General features: G+C 50.3%; 1 pseudogene; it reads right to left on the reverse strand.

Annotated features, from left to right (window-relative positions):
• Positions 1 to 666: 666 nt before the first annotated feature.
• Positions 667 to 2991, reverse strand: LOC144159275 (cullin-1 pseudogene; annotated as a pseudogene).
• Positions 2992 to 13111: the final 10120 nt, after the last annotated feature.

Below are 13111 nucleotides of genomic sequence, written 5' to 3' on the forward strand. Positions count from 1 at the left end.
ATCACCATAAAATACATTGAAAGACGTACCTTATAAGCACAAAAACAACAATTTGCCTAATTGTTGCAGACAAAACCGTGAGCTGTAGCACAGGATTTCGGCAACTGCGACACAAAGAAATAAATCTTCACAACAAAAAATACCACTGTTTCCAGGAGGCACTGCAAGAAACACATGTCACACAACCGAGCCGGTGCCCATGCGAAATTCGGAGGTTTGTCTCAATGAATATGTGATTGGACTTTGCTCTGGGCCTTTCTTGTTTCAAGTTGTACGGTCATGGCAGGCAAGATGAGCGAAATCACTATCATCCCTTTGACGTAACACGCACGTAGAGGGACGAATTAGCATGGCCCATTACTAGCTCAGAGCACACCAACATAGCTGTCTTGTAACGTTGGTCTGAACAATCCTTCCCCTCGGTTATTTTTGTTTTTATAACATGCCTACTTAGGTAACCAGCTATAATTTAAAACAAATTGTTCGCACTATAGAAATCGAAAACATTTCTTTACACAGTTATTAAAAAAAGAGCAAGGTAATAAAGTGTTTTGTTACAGACATAGACACCCTATTGCATGTTACAGCTTTATTGCTCAGAAGACAGGGCGCGGAAGTCCAAATCCACCCGGGATTTGGAGGAGGAAAACAAAATTGTCTGTCCTTTCAACCAATATAGATGTACGTATCGAGCTGCTCTTCATCCCTCTCTAGGTAATTCTTTTCAATCAAGCTGTCTATGCAGTTCTTAACTGCCCTTTTTGTGAGCGGGAACATACTTGAAAACCGGGTAGTGACTTCAGCGAGCAATTCTTTGTGTTTCAGCATCATTTCCGCCTTCATGATTCGTACTATGGCCGTCTGGATGGAAAACTTCCTTTCGTTGTCAATCTGCTTTTGGTCAGACACCTGCGCATCCCTGACCTCGTTCTTAAGGAGGTTCTTGATGTTGACTCGTGCTGTCCTGTTGCTGTACTCTCTGGAGAGGGCTACCAAAGTGTTAGGCTTAAGTTCTTCTGTTTCCTTTGAAGACCAACGCTCTGATTCAAGTATCTTTGACTGGAGCAAGGACTCGAGGACGTCCCGTAAGGTATCCATAGGGATGCCAGTTTCCTCTTTTAGTTGCTGAACCGTGAAGCTGTCGACAAAGTTGTACATCAGAAGAACAGCCATTTGATAGGTGGAGACCTCGAGAGTGTACGGTTGCTGGAAGCAGTTCATGTCCACTACCCCGTACGACCGGTTGTGGAGCCACTGCAGCTTTCTGTCGGTGTTCCTGTAGTAGAATGCTGTGAAGTTCTGAACCACTTGCTTAAGCTCCTCTGGATGCTGGAATGAGATCAACTCATTAAAGGGCCACGACCCGGATGTCATCACTCGGACATTAAAATCGAACCCGAAGACTTCCTTGGCATTGAGGACGCGCTCTTTAAATTCCTCATTTAACCATTCGCTGTCTTCGATGTCCTGAAGCATGCGGCGAAGCGTGCGGACGTAGTCGGGGCCGCAGGCAACGTTCAGTCTCCTGATCATGCTGTCCTCGGCGTCATCACTGGCTGATGTGCGATCCACGAGTCGCTTGGCCAAGAGCTGGGCGTAGAACCTCTTAAAAACGTCTTTCTCCTTGATGTACTTGAACAGCACCATCACTTGATCAAGAAGGTGTTCCAGGCCTGACTCTTCCGGAATCGCAGCGTTCTCAATCAGCAATGTGTCGCAGTACCTAGCCAGCAGCTCCGGTGACTTTGTAGGTGAGTTAGTTAGATAGGTGACAGCATTAGTGTTGACGAACGATACGCAGGCCTTGTCGAGGGCGTCTACAAACCCACTGTTCTTATTGAAGGCTTCAATAACGTGCTTCTTGCACTTGGAGTGTACCTGCAGCATGACAGAAAAACAAAGCTCGGGGTCCATGGCACCTCTTTTGCCCACCTTCTCCACCGCCGACAAACCGTTCGTTTGAACATGCTCTTCGAAGATAGTCATCAAGTCACGCAGGCCACCCTCAGTGCGCGAAACGAGCCGGAACATGCACTTGAGGTCCTCGATCTTGTCCTCGTGAAGCATTTTTTTGAACTCGGTTCGGAAAATCTCGTGGTGATCGCTGATTAGCGCCCTGTTGCAGTAATGCGCTAGTGGCTTCGATGTCGTGACGTGGAGGTACTGGTCCACTCGCTGCTTCTCTTCGCCGAGGCGCTGCTCGACTTCTTTCATGTAGTCCGTAACGGAGTTGTGCCTAAGAAAGTCTGCGCTCTTGTTCTTGTAAAAGCTGTACGTTTCCAGCAAAAACGAGGACTCGAAGGCAGCCCTGTACTCCGTCAGGTTGTCCAAGTTAGAAGACGCGTCCGCATTCACCCCAACCTCGACGTAGCTGAAGACACCGCGGCGAACTAGGTCGCTGTCAATTGATTCGCCATTCCTCTCTTCCTCGATCAGGTTCAGCAGGACATCGGTGAGGTCCGCCCACAACGCCTTGAAGACGCGGTCCCTCCAACACACGACGGCCAGCTGGTACGCGTCGTAGGTGTTCGTCCTGCCTTCGCGCCGCTCTTTTTGGACCCAGCACTGGTTGAAGTAAAGGAATACCTTGTTCAAAACACCGCTCGAGCGCTTGTATTCTTCCCATTCTTGGATGTAGGAACGCAGGAGGTCCCCGCTTTTCAGCTCGGTGCCATCGCGGAAGCGAGTGGTGAGATAGTTACGCAGGAATTCTCGCAGCAGATTGTGCAGCTTGTGGCCCGTAGACAGGCTGGTGCCGGCGAGCCGGCGCGGCTCCTCCGAACCACTCGTGCAGTACTGGTAGAGGAGCCTGTAGAGATGCTCGGACGGGGCGGGGCTGGCGTTGGTATCGCTCTTGTAAATATTCTCGAGGCCCTTCGACAGGTCGAGCCATAGTTTGTCAAGGCAGGCTGGCTGCCGCAGACGCATGAGGCTACTGGCGGGCACTTGCATACTGGGGCCCGACTGGTGATGGATGTTGCTGGAAGCCATGTTGGCCGCCTCTGACCTTCTGCTTTTTCTCCTTTGGGGTTACGGCGCATACGTATTGAGGGGCATTGGCCAGGGCTCAAGATTGGTCTAATTAGTTCAGAATGTGTGATTTATAATTGGAAAACAATGATGGCAAAAAACACATATACGCTCCGTATACATGTGCCGAATTGGACAACCGTAACTGCGGCACGTCTTCGGAGATATCTTCTGCTCAGGGGGTGATCCAACGGTATCCTGGACAGACCAGAGTAGGCTCACTTAAAGTTTAAATGTAATTAATCGTTTTCTGCTTCCCGTCAATGTCAAGTGGCCCTTACAGCCATGAGGTGCCGCCTTCCAAAATTAAACATATCTGGAAATGTCTGGATTGGCATTAACAGACGCATGCCCGTTTTGTAATGAAGCCGAATCCTTAGAACACTATCTGTTTGAATGTCGCCTTTCCTCGGAGGAAAGGAAAATCTACCTAACTGTCCCATTCGAGCGCCTCCGACTTGAACTAAAAATCTCCGTGCTTCTCTCATTCGGCGCCAGCAGCTGAGGCAAAGCAAGGAACTAAATTTGCTCCCTCGTTCATGAATGCATCATGGATACTGGAAGACTCATATGCTGATTCGTGGACACATTTGTCTTCCCCGTCCCTATAGGCAAGCAGTGGAGGTGACAAACACACGGAAATAAACATTTGCTATAGAGAATGGTTTGACCTCATCAATGCGTACATCTAATACCAATGCTGTGGGAACATCAACTGATATGCACTTTGTGGCAAAACTTTGAAGAGACCGAAGTCAGGAGGCCGCCGCCTCGACCCTGGTATATCCAACCGAAATGAGCGAACATTATAAAGCCGACCAATTTTTGAGGAGTTAACCAAGTTTCTTGAATTAAGACAATATGCGGGGACGTAAGGGAAAGAAGTTAATTGCGACCAGCACGAGAAGCGCCCAGACTAGTGAACGGCATTGAAGGCACGGTAAGGCACAGCAGAGAATGACGCTGAAGAACTTTAAGAGCCCTCATGGTGAATCTAACTCAGCCTCGAACACGACTGCCCTTAGAGAGTCCCTTCTTTTTGTGTGTTTCTTGGTCACTGGGAGACCTTTGGCAGAGACATGCTTCGCCTATTAGGGTTACCTTCACCTTCCATATACGGTGACCAGACGTCCCGTTTTGGCCGGGACATTCCCGTTTCTGAGGTCCGCTTGTGCCGTCCAGTGTCTTTGACCCAATAAACAATGATGTACCGTTTTCCCAGGACTGCAGTTTCAAAATTGGTGCCAAGCAAGTTGATCAAACCAAAAGTGTGCCGACTCGTTACATGTATTACAGATATGACCTTACATACTTTAAAATATTTACCAAGAGAGTAAAATTTAGATCTATTCTTACCGAAGAACGCTCTGATATTTTTTGCCGAAGACGACTTTAAAGAAGCATTATTTCGGCGGCTTACCATGCATTGCAAAGCAAAGCACGGAAAAAAAACTAGAAGAATGGAACTCTTCATGTAATTCGGTCTCTGAGAGATGGGTGGAAGTCTACAAAGGTATGACAACAGGGGATGTGCGCTGCGTTGAGATTTCTTGCGTCGCGGAACTGGCCCTTCGTTTTTATGTGGCTGTATTGATTGTAGGGTTTAACGCGCCGACGCAACGCAGGCGATGAGGCGCGCCGTAGTGGAGGGCTCCGGATTAATTTTGACCACCTGGGGATCTTTAACGTGCGCCGAAATCTCGCACACACGGGCGCTTTTGCTTTTCGCCTCCATCAGAAAAGCGGCCGCCGCGGCCGGGAATCGAACCCGCGACCTCGTGCTCAGCAGCGCAACGCCCTAGCCACTGAACCACCGCGGCGGGTTTTTATGTGGCTGTAGTGGAGCGCGCTTTTTACATTGTCAACTCGACGTGGACACCAACCTGAGAGAGAGAGAGAGAATAGTCTTTAATGATACTGGTGAGGTTAGCCTGGCCAAGGCTCCTAGCTTGCTACACCAGATGTATGAAAAAAATGAAATCGATGAAGAGATGATGATAATGACTGTGATGAAGATGTTGCGCTCATTAATAGAGTCCTGTTTAAAGAGTCTGATCAAGTCCTGCGCTTCGCAGGAAATACAATAGAGCAACCTGCTGTCAATATTGCGTGTAATGTTACTGGTCTGTACAAGTGCGATGAATTTTACACCCGAGTCCTGCGGGATAAAGCAGAACTCGGGCGTAAGCCCTACTTTAAAAAATTAAATGGTCGGCCAAATACACCAACTACGGACCCCATGAAGGCCTTTCAAACTGAATGCACGTGATTTAACTGTGAGTGGGATTGTTCCCTCGGCTCGAAGAACGGCTCAGTGCAAAATGTAACGTTTTAAATAAGAGCAGTTCTCCCAATCTCGATATTTTTTTTTTTTCTCCGCTCCCGGCCACCTGCTGGTCTGTCCCGTTTTCTACCTTCAGGAATATGGTCACCCTACTTTCCATAGCTACCCGCCGCGTTAGCTCAGTGGCTAAGGCGTTGTGCTGCAGAGCTCAAGGACGCGGGTTCAATCTTCGGCTGCGGCGGCCGCTTTGCTGATGGAGGAGAAAAGCGAAGACGCCCGTGTGATCGAGAGTCCGGCGCACGTTAAAGATCCCCAGGCAGTCACAATTATCCGGAGCTCTCCACCACGGCGCGCCTCATCGCCTGTGTAGCGTCGGCGCGGTAAACCCCCCAATCAATCAATCAAGCCTTCCATAGAGAGAGAGAGAGAAATAACTTTATTATGTTTGTTAGGTAGTTGGGCGTGGTGGGTGCCCCTAGTCCACGGCTCAAGTCTCCTTGGCGCCGGTGGCTGCTCTGGCGATCGTTCGGCACTGCTCGTCGTAGTCGGCGCTATATATATAGACAGTGCCGCACTCCACTGCTCCTCTGTAAGAGGGTGTTGGTGAATTTTGTGGCACCCTGCTGCCGTATGGTAGAGGGTGGCTACTTGGTTGCACTTGGGGCACAGCTTCGGGTATTGGGTTGGATAAAGTTTGTGTATACGGGAGAGGTGAGGGAATGTGTTCGTTTGGATTGAGCGGAGTGCTGTTTGATCCTGTCTTTGCAACTTGGGATGAGGAGGTGGGAATTTAATTGGGGTTGCTTTGTAGTAGCTTGGAATTTCGGAATATATAGGCATAACAGGATCAGGAACCTCTGCTTGGGGGCTGTCAGCTCGGGGAAGGGAGGCGCGAGCCCAGGTGTGAGCCTGTTGTTTGCCCTTTAGAGTTTCATGGCCAGGGGCCCATATTATTTTGATTGGATTATTTGGCTTGTAGCCGATTGCTAATCTGTGGGCTGTTTTGCTGACGCGCCCTCTCGCCCATTGCCTGTGGGCTTCTGGGAGTCAGAAACAATGTTCATTCGTGCATCCTGTTGACCTGAAGTGATAGCTAGAGGGAATGCTGCTTCTTCTGCTTCAAGAGGTTATGTCCGCACGCTAGCAGTTATGGTGCGTTGCTGTATTGGGTTGTGCGCACAGATGGCGGCTTTGCCCCTGGAACTCGTAATGGAAGCATCTGTGTGTGTACTACGTGTAAGATGAATTCCCGTATATTTCAATATTACGGCATCTGTCTAACCTTCTGCCGTGGTGGAGTGTTGGGTTCATGTTTTTAGGTATGGGTGCTACTTTCAGGGCCCTAATTTCTTCAACTGTATTGCTGATTCCGAGTTCATTTAATTTCTGCGTCGACGTTCATTAGGGTAATCCTAGCGCCGTTTTGATTGCCTTTTTAAGTGCTGCGTTGAGTGTTTTGAAGTTTCCGGCTGCTAAACATAAGAATGGGGCTGAGTGTGCTACTCGTGAAATTATGAGCGTTGACAATTTTTAGAATGTGCGCTTCTTTCATCCCGTTCCTTCTGTTGGTTACTCGGTATAATCATTCGTAGTGTTTGTTCTATTTCTTTCATTAAATGGTTTAGGGCTGTTTCGCAGCCATTGTCCAGCCACAGCACTTTTAGTGTCTTTACTGTTGGGATAGGCTTCCCGTCTACGTTGAATTGTCATCGGAGTAGGTGGCACGTATGTTTTTCGCGGTGTTCTTTTTAGGATTTGGAGGAACCCTGATTTTTCCACGGAGAAATTCAGCACGGCCGTTGCTGCTGTTTGTAGGGCTTCTTTCTTTCCTCCGTCTGACCCTGCGGTTGTCCATATGGTTATATCATCGGCGAACAAAATCAGTTTGTTCAAAACTTAAACACGAAAGCAAAACACAGACACAATAGTAGACAAAAAATGAAAAAGCTCATGCAGCGCAAACTGATCCATGCATCGTTTAGCTGTTTGAGATGCCTACAAAACAGAAGCATTCCGGTAGATGAAAACAAGATCTTTTCTTCGGTAATTCGCTGGCCTGCCAAGACCACAATATGTAGTTCAACACCATTATTGCAGAATGGTCCAGCCTGGAAGACTTGTTCTCTCTGCTGCATCCACTTGTCCATGGAAAACACCATTAGGTTGCGGCGCCTGTAATAAGCAAAAAAATCGCTCACTACAATGGTAAATGCGCGCTGCTTACTAAATACAGCACCTAGCACCATCCTTAACGCATGCACGTGCGAGAATATTCAACCTAAACTTTTAGCTTGTTAACACTGGCTCTCAAACATGAAACGTACTGCACTTACTGCTATTTATTTTTTAATACTGTGCTTTACGATAGAAGTTACTTGGCTCGTTTTTGACAAAAGTCTGGAATTTCCCCGAAAATGTGCTCCGCACTATGCATGTCGCACAGGGTAATAGGAAAAAAAAATAGTGTCCTTCCACTCTGTGAAGACGCATGACCTGCAAAGCTGGACACAGTCCACGGAGTGCACGAAACAAAATACGTTCATAGTAATTTACGATGGAGCATATTTCCTAGCCAATTAGCTGAATGCACCTCTGACGGATCCAATCTTTGTTTTTGCAGATAAATATGGAACTGCCTGTGTCCCTCCCGCGTCGTAAACGTCTTAACTGTTTGTGTCGGGTCGGGTTCAGACTGTTGCCGCAACTGTCGTAATAGCTTTAAAGAATGACGTCATTTCACGTCTCAGCCAACCGAACTGCGTGACATGGCCTTTTTGTACGTCCATAGACCACGATACGGGTTTTGCGTCGGTAATCTGAACATAGCCTAACACACAAACCCAATCCGCTCTACCACTAAGGCCTCCGAACAGGTCCCATTGGGCGTTTAACGTCCACGTTTAAATCTCGCACCAGCACAACGGACATGCCATTTATCAGTACGGGCATGAAACCTATAGCTGTGCGTGCACGCCTCCCCTCCTCCCTCCCACTATTCTCCACTACAAACCTGCGCACGCGTTATCCGGCAACCGGTCATGTGCGCGTGCTTAGAAGTGACAGACGCCGTCGAAAATATCCCATGATATCCCCTGAAAGCCCTCTGAAGAAGTGTTATTGCCTCACGCCGGCGTTCCAAGCAGGAAATTTGCTGTTCATCCGGGAGGTATTGGCCGCTACTCCACGAGCTGAACTTGAGGCGGTAACGGCGGTGCCAACAGCTTTCCGTTGTTTTTGCACCCATTCGCGCTTGTGTTCGGGCCAACGCTTCGATCCTTGCTCTTCTTGCTCGAGAAGAACTGCATGCATCCGTCCCATAACGATTTAAATCCTGGAAGCCCTTGAGCTCTATTCTCGCGTACAAACATGTGGCTGTCCATTTTCCTTCCCCCTCGTATGCATCTTACTGTGTGTGTTAGATGTCTGTGTAACACATCAACCCACACCCGAACCACTCGATTGAGGAGGACAGCCGAACACCGCATTGAACCATGTAATTTCGACACTAGCACAACCGGCACTTCATCGGTAGCGGCATGAAGCCTAGCTGTGCGTGCACGCCCCCATTTTTCTACCCGCAAGCCGTGCACGCAAAACCGGCAACCGGTAATGGCGCATACTTAGGCGTGGAAGACACCGGCGAAAATGTCGCTCGGAAGCCCTTCCAAGCTTAAAAAGAAATGCGGGCATGAGCCGGCGTTCCAACTGGGGAAGTTTCTCTTCTACCGGGAGGGATTCGCACAGCTACTTGGCGAGGTGAATTTGAGTGGAAACGGCGAGGGCGGGTTTCGGTCGTTTTACGGGGCAGCCCTTTGGCAGCCGTTCCCTGGGCTTCGCGGGAGCGGCGTTTGTGTCCACTTAACCGAGTGAGCGAACGCAGCAGCGACGAAAGAAAGAAAACGGAGGAGCATCTAGCGAAGGGTGAAGTTGAGTACGACACGTCGGCTACGGCGTCATCTCTCTCACTGCCTTTCCATCACACGTTTCATGTGTCGCCACCAAGGAGTGCCCTCCCCGACACTTTCCCCAGACGCTGTTCCATTCTCCGCTAATCGGAACGTGACGTTTCCGCGGGAGGTTCAAACACGATATGCAGCAACATGCTCGCTGCTCCCTTGTGCGGGGCTAATCCGAACCACGTGACATTCGCGCGGAAGGTTCAAACACGATTTGCAACATGCTGGCCGGCGGCGGCGACGCACTGCGAGGTAGCAGCCGTGTAGCGCACGCCGCCGTACGTTCGCTGATCACGCGAACACTTCCTGAGACTCAGCAGAAATGCGCCGTGAGTCCCATAGGTCGGCAAACTCACTCATGAGTGCACTCACACACACCCCACTCACCACTCACGAGTGAGTGGTGAGTGAGCCTCACGTCGTTTTGGCCTGGTGAGTGCGAGTGCGAGTGAGTACGAGCGCCACTCACGGTGAGCTCCCCCGTTCACCACTCGCGAGTGCGAGTTCCACTCGCGGCGAGCCACGCTCAGCACTCGCGAGCCCGAAAGCCACTCGCGGTGAACCCCACTCACCACTCGCGAGTGCGAGTTGCACTCGCGGTGAGCCCCACTCACCACTCGCGAGTAAGAGTTCCACTCGCGGCGAGCCCCGCTCACCACTCGCGAGTGCGAGTTCCACTCGCGGTGAGTCCCACTCACCACTCGCGGCGAGCTCCGCTCACCGGTGACTCATGAGTGGCGAGTGAACGCGCGCTTCTTGCGCGATGTGCGGGGCTTACCGCGGTGAGCATCACTCGCTGTTGGCATTCGTCGCAGGAACCGCTTGCTGTGGTAATTGCTGCTGGCGATATCCACTCGTACGCACAGCCACTATCTCCCCTTTATAATTAAGACACCGTGGAACCAACTCTACAGTGACCTGTTGATTGAAGAATACGATTTGGATGGACGTCTAACGCCATAATGCGCTGATACTCTCACTGTCATGACTCATTGAGGGGCTGTTGCGCGCACTCTCGCCGAATGATGTTTCTGGCTCGCAGCGTTTTGTGTTGGAATTAGTGTCGGTAACGTCGTCGCAATAAAGCGATTGCACTTCCTTACCGCTGAGCGCTGCGATGGAGGCATTAGGAAGCACCGTGGTCTAGTGCCATAGTACTTGGTGTACATAATTGGCCGGCTGTTCTGAAGCGCAAATTGTGAGTGCCCGTAATCGTTTGAAAAGGTATCGCAGATTTTCACAGATTCGCGTATCAGGATGGCGAAACGGTTCGAATGGGCGAGTTGCGTGTTGTGGAAGCAGTAGCTCATTTTCGAGGCCTTGGCGTATTAAACGTATCAGTATTTGTCACTACTTGTTACGGCGGCGCTCTGTTATGATACTCGCTTTCACGCGGACTTCGTCGTCGTCCGCGTGCCGATGGCGTAGGGGTACTGTGACCCCTGAGTGGTGTGACGAATAGTAAGCGTTCTCGGCAGTCGGACAGCGTAATTTGTGAGTGGGTGAGTGAGTGAATGAGTGCGTGCGTGTGCGTGTTCACGTGAGTGCGTCTGCGTGCGTGTGCGCGTGCGTGCGAGTTCGTATGTGTGTGCGTGCGCGCGCGTGTTCAAGTGCGTTGGTGTGTGTGCGCGTGCATATGCGTTTGTATGCGTGTGCGCGTGTATGTGTTCGTGTGTGTTGCGCGCGTGTTCGTGCTTGTGTGCGTGCGTGTGTGTGTCCGATGACTTATTCTCCCTGTTATTTCGTATAAACTGCCAAGCGCTCCAGTAACCTTCCCCCACCTTGCTTGCCGTTTTCAATCTTGTCGTGGCGGTGCTTTGCTGGACACTCTCGCTATGCGCCCTTTTCACCTGGGATAACTCTTGAAATAAACCGTTTGGGGGGTTGTCCAGAGCAAATTTACTGCGCAATTTTAGTGGCGCGGATAGCGCGCTTCGAGATAGGAATATCTGCGCGCGCTAGCCAGTATTTTGACAGATGGCAACAGCTTTTCTAAGCTTTTCTTCCGAACTGGACTATTTCTTTTGTTTGCCACCGCTGTGAAAATTTTCAGTGTTTTATTTCTTTTGTAGAATCTGAGCGAAATAGCATAGACAATAATAAAAAGTTATGATGAATGGGTTCAGTACATTTGCGAGAATTTGTTCATTTCGTAAAAGAATCCAGCGACGATTACCGCTTTGAAAGTGACATTTCAAGATACGTGCTTATAATAACCGAATACATACTTTGGAAAAAGGGAGACCCCATTCCTGAGAAAGGTAAATTTTAGCTCAAATCAGTAAGTATTTCATGCCCGAAAATATTTGTACGTGTGTGTGAGTGGAGGAAGCGAGTGGTGATTGCGAGTGAGTGAGTGGCCATTGCAAGTGGTGAGTGAGAGTGCGAGGGAGTGTAAGCGGCGAATGCGAGTGGTGAGCGTGAGCGCGGATGAGTGCGAGTGGTGAGCGTGAGTGCGAGCGAGTGTGAGTGGTGGGGATGAGTGGTGAGCGTGAGTGCGAGTTGTGACGACGAGTGGTGAGCGTGAGCGCGAGTGGTGAGGACGAGTGGCGAGCGTGCGCGGGAGTGAGTGCGAGTGGTGAGGGCGGAGTGGTGAGCGTGAGTGCGAATGGTGACGACGAGTGGTGAGCGTGAACGGGAGTGAGTGCGAGTAGTGAGGCCCGAGGGGCGAGCGTGAGTGCGAGTGGTGGGGCGGAGGGGTGAGCGTGAGTGAGTGCGAGTGGTGCGGACGAGTGGAGAGCGTGAGCGGGAGTGAGTGCGAGTGGTGAGGGTGGAGGGGTGAGCGTGAGCGCGAGTGAGTGCGAGTTGTGAGAACGGAGTGGTGAGCGTGAACGCGAGTGAGTGCGAGTGGTGGGGGGCGAGTGGCCAGCATGAGCGTGAGTGAGTGTGAGTAGTAAAGGCGGAGTGGCGAGCGTGAGTGCGTGTGGTGAGGGCGGAGTGGCGAGTGCGAGTGAGTGCGTTAGGAGAAATATATTTTTTTGAGTGAGAGAGAGAACAACATCTTTATTGGCCGGCTAAATTAGTCGCAGATACCAGCCTCCTGTAGGGGAGGCAGCATCTATGACTGCTGGCGTTGGAGGGCCTCCATCGCGAACTGGACGGCTCCCCGTTGAGAGTCTAAGTCTTCTTTGCCCACCGCACGAGCAAGATGGGGTGGAAGCACGTCTGTTGGGTCCGGTGTCACAGCACATGTCCATAGCATGTGCGCCATAGTAGCGCGACTGTGTGAGTGAGTGGCATCCAGTTTTGCCGAGCTATGGCCTTGACCGAGAAGACTGCAGCTCGCGCTGCGCACAAATTTCATTGTAGAGAGTGTAGTAATCGTCAGTGCATTTTTTACGCGCATCCGTGCTTCTGTTTATTTTTCGCAATCTGATAACCGCATACCACCGTTAGCTTCCGACTCCGCAACTTGCCAAAGGGGCATCGTGGAGGCGAGAGGGAAAATAGTTGTGAAAGAGGTGCCAGCGGTGGTGAGGAGGTGCCCTGGAGCGGCGCCTAGTAAATTAGTGACACCGGAAAGAAAACTGGGGGGCTTAGACATGCTTTGCAGTAAAAAGCTTAGGAGACAAAGCAACAGGCCCGCGGTAGCGTGAAATTTTGCTGTGCCTGCCGTAGTCACACAAACAATTGAAACAGACAGAAATGTCGTGCCGTCAACATTTCATTAACGCAAGTTCTGTTTTCTAACAACGCGGGATCACAGACTACAAGGCAACACACTACACAATGGATTGGAAAAGCACGAACTTTCACATGATTTTTCCCAAGACATTTTTGCCAGCCTAGAGCTAGATGAGGTGCTGTGACCTTTTCATGCGTTGCATTTTTGATGGGTAAC

Source organism: Haemaphysalis longicornis, unplaced genomic scaffold, assembly GCF_048455015.1.
Source record: "Haemaphysalis longicornis isolate Haplotype H1 unplaced genomic scaffold, Haemaphysalis longicornis Haplotype H1 scaffold_1, whole genome shotgun sequence".
Classification (NCBI taxonomy): Eukaryota; Metazoa; Arthropoda; class Arachnida; order Ixodida; family Ixodidae; genus Haemaphysalis; species Haemaphysalis longicornis.